The sequence below is a fragment of the Protomyctophum parallelum genome (genome assembly GCF_964188405.1).
Source record: "Protomyctophum parallelum genome assembly, chromosome: 21".
Taxonomy (NCBI): Eukaryota; Metazoa; Chordata; class Actinopteri; order Myctophiformes; family Myctophidae; genus Protomyctophum; species Protomyctophum parallelum.
Genome location: NC_139713.1, coordinates 24,765,700 through 24,776,300, shown reverse-complemented (window position 1 = coordinate 24,776,300; position 10,601 = coordinate 24,765,700).

Sequence of the window (10,601 nt, the reverse complement as noted above, 5' to 3'; positions counted from 1 at the left end):
GAAACCTTCAAGGATTTGTTGTAGGTTTATTAAAAGTACATCTTCAATTTCCTCCAAATTGTAATCATGTTCCATAAGCATTTCAATTTCTTTCTTCTTTGCAGTAAATACTCTGAGCTTGTATCTCCTTGCATTCATGAGCCTGTGCAGTTTGTCTTCTAAAGCCTTAGGGGTTAGTTTTGGTTCCCTCTTGTGGCCAGGGTCGACCACTGCATCATCTTGCTGCTCTGAATGCATCGTGCCTTCGTCCTCCATAATGACGTCACCAGCTTTACGTTAAACCGAGCTACTTATGACAGTTTTCCACAAAATAGACAATTGTCTTCAATTAAACAGTCACAAGTTCCACAAAAACGGTTTCAGCCTTGCTGCTGGGTGCATATGTTGCTCAGAAGACACTTTCTAGCGTTTTCCAGTCATGTGGAAAAAGTTTTGACTAATATAGTGGCATTTGTTTCCAAGAAATAATGTTCCAAGATGTCTAGTAGCCACATCCGCCAGTTTGACACAGGTTTGAGATGACACGTAATGCACAGGTAGAAACTGGACCACAGTAGCCTAATCACAGAAAGACTCCACAAGGCAGATGATGTTGATGATGATGAAGTTTAGTGAAAGAATGTTGCAGTACAGGAAATGCACAAAAAACGAAAAAATACCCGAGAATCACGATCAAAACTGTAGAGTTCCACGAGTCAAACTAGCGTCTCAAATCCCTCTTTTCCTCATGTTGAGTAACCAAACTAATTCCCCTCCTCAGCTGCGCATCATAAACACTAAATCAAACTTCAGGGGGCGCTCTTTACCAACTGCCAAAAGTTATGTCTAAGCATGTAAATCTGAACACCATTTAAACATAAATGCAATAAGGCAAAATAAAAATATGAATTACACATTATAACCACTTTGGCTCTTACAAACACTTTTAATGATATTACATGAAGCAGACAGCCCTGTGATGAAACCTTTAGCATTACACTGTGGTTAATAGGTTTTTATTCACAATGGAATGTTATTGTACTCTTAATATATCATGGTGTAGCACAGCACAGTAGATTCATATTTCAATCGATCTGGGATGTTAAAATTGTGCAAAACTCTGTTCAATGAATGGCCTCTTCTGCTACATTAAACATTACTAAACATTAAACGTTACTTATACCTGTTATTGAGACTCCTATAGAGCATGTTGACATGGATAGCTTGGTTAGTAGTATCTCTGTTAGTTAATGCAGTTTGATTGATTAAATTAATAGCCTATTTTATTAGACAAAAATGTAGAACAGTAGTGTCATAGAGTGGAAAATGCCATTTGGTTTAATGTCACAGAATGCAGTGCCACGTAGAGCAGCATGATAAATGGTTAACTTTATAGTGTGTTCAAAAATGGCAGATCTGCAAGTTCAGTGTCTTGAATGAGATGTGCTGTGAGTTTGCATATCTGCTATTGTCCAGCATAGGACCGTTGCACAGTGAAGTATAAACAAGGCTTTAGGATTTATAAGTCGTTTTTAGAATATAATAGAATATTCACTCCAGTGAATAGCATTTATCCATTTAGATAACTTTTTGATGTTATTTAATTACTTATTTTTACACAGAAACATAATGTGTGTCTTTACAATAACTGTAATGTAATAATAATACTAATAATGTAATGTAATAATTATTAATTAAATAACCTTATTTTATTCTGAAGGCAACCGGATGTCTTAAATTAGCTAGCTCTCAGACAGGAAGTTCTAAATTAGCTCAAAAGACGGAGCCCTTCGTCGGAGGGGTGGCTATCACCGCTCTCTCCGAACTAGTGGAGGACTGGAGGTTTTTTCTTTGGAAAACAAACTATGTTGTGTAACTTGTGTGTAACTTCAGAAAAACAGTGCCTTGATTTCTTGTATGTCTTTAAATTACTTGATTGAAGAATACATACACCAGGACGGGACCACAATTGATACAAGGCAATTCCCTTCTTGTGTTATCAATCAATCAATCAATCAATAATCAATACCTATATAACACAACCAGTCAGTGCAATAGAAAACCTGGAGACTTGACATTCAGATTAAGTAATTGTGTCTTATGATCAAAAGAAGAACATTAGGTATAGGCCTAATGGTGTGTAGAGAATAAAATCTAAACCTTGGACAAAGCCAAATTGAATGCCATTTATAATGAATGGCCAGTTTTGAGTGTTTGTCCCAACACAAACATTGAATGAATGCCTTGGCTTTGACAAGAGTACCACAGACGAAAAACAGTCCAAGTCCAAATTTCAGACTGACCCCTCCACGAAAAGGCCTTGTTGTCCTGACCCCTTATCTATCATTTATACATTATGGATAAATAGTGTGGACTTGGACTGTTTTTCGTCTGTGGCATGATTCTTTTCTGCATTTATAATTATGTAGATATATGTCCAGGATCTTATCGTCTACATGCACCTGCTGTACCTGATTGAGCATTATATTGAACTCTATGTTGTTTTAAGCATAACTTGTAGCTAATGTACAAATACAGTTTTAAATATAAATATAGCTGCAAGCAGCGATAACAGGGGCCAAGGAATGTAGCAATAAGAAAAAGTAAATTACATGAAGTGAGGCACGCTGTTATCAGCATACATCATCTCATTCCAGCCAATCACAATTTGTGTCCTCACTTTTCAGTCCTCACTTTTTATCCTCAATACGTACTTTGCTCAGCCAATCAAATCATCGCTACTATATGCACTATGCATAATAAGCCATAGAATCATACAATAGAGGGTATGCGCACGCATAAAGGGAATGGCAAATCGAGTGGCAAAATGAGTTTAACATAGTTTAACGTCATTTAATGCAAGCATATTGGACTTTTCTGTTTGGATGTATGGGCGTTCCCGCATAACTTCCTGGTTTGATGATGATGTCACGCGCAAACCCTCTATACTGAAGTTGAGAGAAAGAAGACCATGAAATTAACAAATGAGCATTAAATAGCTGACCCTAACCTCACAAACACTATGCCTAAACCTAACCATAACACTAATCTCAGTAAAACTATAGGCCTATGGCTAAACCTAACTTTTATGACCTCAGTAAAACTATGTCTATGCCTAACAAAAGTCAGAGCGTGAAAGTTGCAAGGGTTGAAGTTTTATTGTTGACGGTCAAACGGTTCATGAGCTACCGTATGCCTGTTCAAAGTTTGCATTTTCAATTGATCGCTATATTGCCACCCTTTGGCCAATGCATTGTCAATGGAATTTAATGTTTGTGTTAGGACGAAAATCTACACTAGGCTATAGCTGAATATAGGAGGGGCAAGAAATTGACAGTGTGATATTTGTATGGCCAAGTCAGGCTACTCCGGCCTTGTCCCCTTAAAAACAATAAGGGACAATAGGCCCTTGGTCGTGGACTGGAGTTAAGGGACCTTTTGAACACTCAATATTTCTATTGTTATACAGGACCGGTTTTGGCACTAGGTGGCAGTGCAAGACCGTACCAGGGGCTGGAGCCAAGAACAGAACATGCATGGACAGAGAAAAGTGTGAATTGGAGCATGTGAGGAAGGGCAGCTCCAGCCAGCAGTTTATCAAACTTTGTAAAACGCTTTGTAGGCTTTGTAAAACAGTAGTTTTGGTGGTGACACTCAGACACTGACAGCACAAGCTCTCTATAAAAACTTGTGAATTGCTCATCATCAAGAGACGCTTAACGTCTTGAAATGAGTATTACTTATTATAATTTAGGCAATTTTAACAGCAAATTATTGAGCATTCAGATTCACTCTGACTCATTGGTTATCACAGTGTTTGTGTTTCCAGATCAGGGTTCCTCCACAGATGTGGGGGTACCTGTGCCTAACCCAGTACTGAAGAGAGAGAGATCCATCTGAGACACAAACACAAATATGGCTCTAGTGAAAAACAATATTTATATTGTGTTGAGTCTGGCATAGAGAATAGCATCCTGGTGCCAGTCCCATACATTTAAATATAGCTTTAATATACTATAGCTTAGTATGCTAAATAATGTCCTGGCATTAGCAGTGTTCATCTGAACATCCTGTCAGGTTTGACATATCCAATGTCTCACACATATTTGAGGGGCACTATAGCCTCTCCAATGTATGGCTTTTGAAGATTAAGATTAAGATCATGTGGACTTTTAATGTCTGTTTAGAGCACTTTAGAGCCAGCCAAGTCTATGGACTTGAATGTTTGTTTAGGGCACTGTGTGTGTGTGTGTGCGTGTTCTCTAAAGAGATTGTTGTAGCTGTGGGAGAGTGACAGAGCCAGGAAGACCCTGCCTCCTGGATTTAAGGTAAATACTGTACATTCAGTACATAGGCTACAATATACTACTATGCAGTATATAGCAGGCATATAACGCATCTGTATGTCTGCCTCCTTCTCTCGTGTGTGTGTGTGTGTGTGTGTGTGTGTGTTCCGTTCTTGTATGGGACTTTCTGAATTATGTTTCCTGATTTAGCTTAACATGCTGCTTGGCTAGTTCAGCGAGAATCATATTTGATTTTATATTTAATGAGTTGAATTGCATTTTTATAGCGCTTTTCCAAGTGGTCAAAGCGCGTTACAATGGTTCATTCATTCATACATTGGGAGGTGAAGCGGCGAACAGTCGACACCAGCGTCCTCACTTCCCACAGACACCAATGGTGGCAAGCTCACACCGACCAACTCATTGGAGGCAATGTAGGGTTCAGTGTCTTGCCCAAGGACACTTCGACATGTGGACAGGAGGAGCTGGGATTCGAACCGCCGACCCAGGGATCATTGGACAACCTGCTTTACCTCCTGAGCCACAGCCGCCCACGATTTTCTTTCACATTCCCAGAATGAGCCAGGCAGCATGCCATGTTATTATTATTTTTTTAATCTACTATGCGATGAGTGTACTGTGAACCTGAATGAATCACAGTTTTCAAGGGCGGGCATAAACATTACAATGTTTCTCTGTATCAAAGAAGACAACTAGAAAAATGAAAACGCATGTGCTACATTCAAGGCTTCATTCTACTTGAATAGGCTTTTCAACATTATTGTGCTATTTTCCCACATAATCCAGACCGCATTCATAACTATTTACCTGTACAGTGATAAGTAAGCACTCATAAACTACCTCTGGTGACTGGTACCTTTTTATTCTCACTGTGTAGAAATGGCATCTCCCAGCAGTCTCCTGTCTGAAGAGTGGTTCCTGTGTTCTATCTGTCTGGACGTGTTCACCGATCCAGTCACCACTCCATGCGGACACAACTACTGCAAAAACTGTATCACACATTACTGGGACACTGCCGGTAATTGGTGTCAGTGTCCACTATCTAAAACATATTTCAAAAAGAGACCACTTGTGTTTGTCAATACTTGCCTTTCTGACTTGGCTGATCAGTTCCGGAAGTCACTGCAGCTGGAAAACAGTTCCAACATAGAACCTGCTAAACCAAATGAAGTCTCCTGTAACATTTGTACTGAGACCAAGCTCAAGGCCCTGAAGTCCTGCCTGGTGTGTCTGGCCTCCTACTGTGAGACTCACCTGGAGTCTCTGCCTTTAAACGACACAAACTAATCACCCCTGTAAAGAACCTGGAAGACTTTATGTGTAGGAAACATGACAGACCTCTGGAGCTGTTCTGTAAGACTGACAACATCTGTGTTTGTCAGTTCTGCACTGAGTCAGACCACAAGTTACATCAAATTATATCTCTGGAAGATGGCTGTGAAGGAAAGAAGGCTGAGCTGGGAAAGACAGAGGCTGAAGTTCAGCAGATGATCCAGGAGAGACAAATGTAAATTCAGGAGGTCAGACACTCAGTAGATCTTAGCTTGAAAGATGCAGACAGGAAAATAGCAGACAGTGTGAAGTTCTTCATGGATCTGAGCTTCTTTATTGAGAGAAGCCAGGCTGAGGTTGTTGATGTGATTGAAGATGAGCTTATAACGACAAGGAAACAGGCTGAAGGCTTCATTAAAGAACTGCAACAGGAAATCACTGAGTTAAAGAAAAGAAGCTCTGAGCTACAACAGCTCTTACACACAGAAGAACACTTCCACCTCCTCCAGAACTCACCCCTCAACCCACCAAGGACTGGTCAAAGGTCACCATCCATCAGACTTCATATGCGGGGACTGCGAGGACGGCTGTGGCTGAGCTGGAGAAGGACCTGGTGTGCCTTTATCACATGAGAAGGATGGTTTAAGAAAATCAAATTGAACAAATGTGTATGTTGTCTCATTCATTTACAAGTTTATTTTCAAAATCAATTCAAATCAAGCCATGTTGTTCATGCTGCCTGGATGGTAAATGATGATGATAAAATTTGGACTGTCCCAAGATGTAAAACACAAAAATGCTCTGTGAAATCTTGAAAAGACTTGTATTGTATACAATTGTATATTTTACTTTATTTTATTGCATTGCATATGTTTCTGTTGTAGTACGACTGCGTGGGATGGATCATGTCATGAAGTAAACATTTTTGTCTGTAAACTATTAAACACGATAAAAACAATACCATCTCAGATACTTCTCAGATGGTAATTACATGTCTGATTTCACACTGCATTAAATAGTAGCAATGTTTTATTCTGAGTAGGGTTTAGCAGTGTTTAGCTTTCATAGTGGGCTACTTTCTAATCATTGAATCTTAAAGCACAATACAGTGAACTTGTTATAGTTCACTACGCACACGCACACATGATAGATGTGGTGTATGCAGCCCTGCTGCTTTGATCCTGTTACACTGTAAAATCCTATTCATTTAACTATCATTAAGTGTCCATAGTTTATATTAGTAACACTCTGGGATGTGCTGTGTACTAGTAGATGTTGGTGTCTTCTCTTTCTGAATTACACATCATACTCAAAGCACGGACGACAATTACATTTTCTTTTTCTATCTTCCATTTGTCTGGAAAATAAATTTGTGTTAAACAATTGTTAAACATCACTTATTTTAGTGAGATAAATTCAACCAACAGAAATAACGCTCATTTCTCAGGAAAAAATAAACCAGAAAGCAAGCAGTTTAGCTGATCAGGTACGGGTCCATGCATGGCAGTCACAACAATATGTTGTTAATATGTTAATTATTACATAATATATATTAAAATTAACAGAATCTTCAATCTTGAGAGGAATCAATGCTGACTGGAACATCTTCTACATGCCCCCAGATGTTACACACCACTAGGGGGCAGTTCTGTGTCAAATACAGAGGTGTCACTTTATTGAATGTCCATTTCCAACTATTATTGTCTCATTCAACTTATCAGACTTCAAAAGAAAACGTATGAATAAATAAACTGAACACTGGTGGTGGGCAACTAATCAAACATGCATCTATTACAGCAGTGCCTTGTACACTGCATGTAGTTATGTGTATAGGACCCCCTCTAAAACAAGACACATCTCAAGGGTCATCCTACCTACAAGTTCTGAACGTTATTTTTAAACATGCTACTGTTTGTTTTTGTTTCTTTTGTTTACCTTTGTGTTAATCAAATTATGCTATGTCATAATGTAATGTATTGAACCCTTCCAGGGTTCCTCACTCCTTTTTACTTGATCCTTTCTTGTCAAAGAAGATGTCACTGTATATTGTAGGCCTACTTACACTCATCTTGTCGTGCAAACCAATAATAAAATCTTAAAAGAATCTACGAATGAAGGTTGCTTCACAGATGGAGCATAATGGCAAAGTAACTGACCATATGCCAAGACAATGAAGAGCAAAGGACCCATGAAAACCCATGAACACTTCACCATTTATTGAACTTAAACCAAAACTTGAACCAAATGCTATTAAAAGGAAGTTCTATTAAAAGGATATTTCACCTTTTTTTTAACAGTAATTGTATCGTCTACTCAGGCTTTTGTGAACACCCCAGACAGTTTTAGATATTTGATATTAATTTGATCAGACACACCCATTTCCTGTACAAACCGATTGTAACTTAATTAACTCCATTTTAACAATGTTAGATTAATCGAAAACACCCCTCCTTGGTTCTGGTGTACTCATATTGTTCTTCTAATACATGAGGGGGCGTGTTTTTTCAGTTCTTCCCAATACAAAACACCTATATAGCACATCTGTAGAAAGTGCTCTGGGGGCCAGAGAAGGGCCCACAGCGACCATAGATGTCCTTGGCTCGGACAGCAAAGTGGTAAGTGGAGGAGACAGCCAGACGAGTGACAGTACAGGCCATGGGCAGAGGAAGGGCCTCAACCTCACCAATTCTTTTCCAGCGCTTCTGTGTTGTTTTGTTCGCAACTGAATGATCCTGACAGAAGGCATAGAGCTGGTAGCTATCTACAGCTGCACAGGTCAGATCGGTCACTGGCACATGCCAGGTCACCACCCAGTCCTCCCTACTATTGGGTGGCTCACATGTCACGGGCGGCGGCAGCACCTTCAGCAAGGGTCGCTGGGGGTGAGAGGTCTGGGAGGCCTCTTCAGGCAGGAGGCCTGCAGGTGGTTGCGGTGCCATGGGGAGTGGTGGCAGGACACTCTGTTTGACCAACACAGCCATAGGCTGTATAAAATAGAACAGAACCTATATTAGTATCATTGGCAACACCTGTGGAGGAAGAAACAGTACACAATATGGCTACCTTTAATAAAATAAAAGCTGTGGTGGACATAAGCTCCTTCACATACATTATTACAGTGAGTAACAAGTTAGCTTGCTAGGCTGACGCTTACGCAAACAAATTACTCAAAGTATTTCTAGCCTTTTCTTGAAATTGAAAAAGCAGAAAAGAAAACAGAGTAACGATTAGTCCTTGAATTATGCCTTTCTTTTTTAAATGTTTTTTTGTGGCTTTCGCCTTTTTGACAGAAGACATGCAGTAAGGGCCGTCGGGATTGTGAGTCGAGCCCGAGGCACACTGCCAGACTGGATTGCCAGCCAAGGTGCCTGGACCACTGAGCCATGGCCCAGGCCAATATGTGCCTTTCTAATCGCAATCTCACCATGAGAGTACATACTGTACACAGGTGATTAGTACAGCAGAAAATGAAAGCTCCCTCACCTGGTTGTGACGATCAGGAGTTACAGCTTGGACTTGCGTCTTCTTCAGGCTCTCCACCACCTCAGCCAGCATGATGTTTTTCTTCAGAACAGGTCTTGGAACGAACGGCTCTCTGCACTGTGGACAGCTGAATCTCCCCCTTTGATCATCCTGATTCCAGTATCCCTCAATGCACGCTCTGCAGTAGTTGTGTCCACAGGGAACACTCACCGGGACCGTCAGTAGATCCAGACAGATGGAACAGCAGAACCTATCCTGGTCCAGTTGAACTGCTCGCCGTGCCATTTTCACAGCGGCAGACTATCTGACAAACAAGACTTAGCTCGGTTAAATTTCAGAGATCACATGACATATAGCCAGGAAGGAGGGGCAAAATGTCACAAATTAACCGAAATGTTCAGAGCCCAAGCACACGGCCTTGGTTGTGTGTGTGGGAGTGCCTGCAGTGTCAGTGGGAGCAGAGTTCCCATAAGGAGGGTGCTGACTGAGAGCTCCCATGAGAACATGCCATAGATCTGAACATCTGTAGTAGATTCTGTACAGCCACCTGACCCGTGGGTGGCAGTGGCTCAGGAGATAGATGGGCCGCTTGGTATTGGAAAGTCCCCCCCTGAGTGTGAGTGTGTGTGTGTGTGTGTGTGTGTGTGTGTGTGTGTGTGTGTGTGTGTGTGTGTGTGTGTGTGTGTGTGTGTGTGTGTGCGTGTGCGTGCGCCTGCGCCTGCGCGTGCGCGTGCGTGTGTGCGTGCGTGCGTGCGTGCGTGCGTGCGTGCGTGCGTGTGTGTGAGTGTGTGAACAAGTTGGATCATGTAATGAGCAGTCTCTCTCTTTCTATCAGAAAGATTTTTATGTATTATCTAAACTCTCCTCTGTTATTTTAGAGACCCCCAAAAAGGTAAGCTTATAACTCAACCTTAGCTTTCTTTTGTTTTTCCTCCGCCATGTGTGTGAGAATGGGTGAATGTAATGCACAAATGTAAAGTGCTTTGGATAAAAGCACTATATAAATGTAGGCTATCATTTATAACCATCGCCTGCAGTAATAACTTGTCGAGCACTGCTTCAGTGCTTCAAGAGGCTACAGCACATTACCATAATCAAAGACAGACTGATTATTACAGATTGAACAATAGTCTTTCTACTAGTAAGAGAAAAACTGTTTTAACCACTTTCATTGTGAAAGCTGCAATAGAATGTCCTACCGTGTGTCAAGAAGGTGACATGTATCTTACTGCTGATCTTCAATCCACCAGTCATTATTTCATACAGAATAACAGAAGGATGGTCTTCCTGCTTTCTTTGTCACACCTCCAACGGTGCCATGGCGGACTATGCATGGCAGGGGCGTCAAGCCTAAGCCTGACCGCATACCAAAAAGGTACGTTTTGCTGCAGGGTCATCAGCTAAACCTTGTGGGCACCGCCCGGCACCCCATTGGAAGTTTTTTCCTAAATGTAAAAAGAAAAGAAAAGAAGAAAAGCAAAGAAAAGAAAAGAAAAGAAAAGAAAAGAAAAGAAAATAAAAGAAAAGGAAAGAAAGGGAAAGGAAAGGAAGTAGCAATTT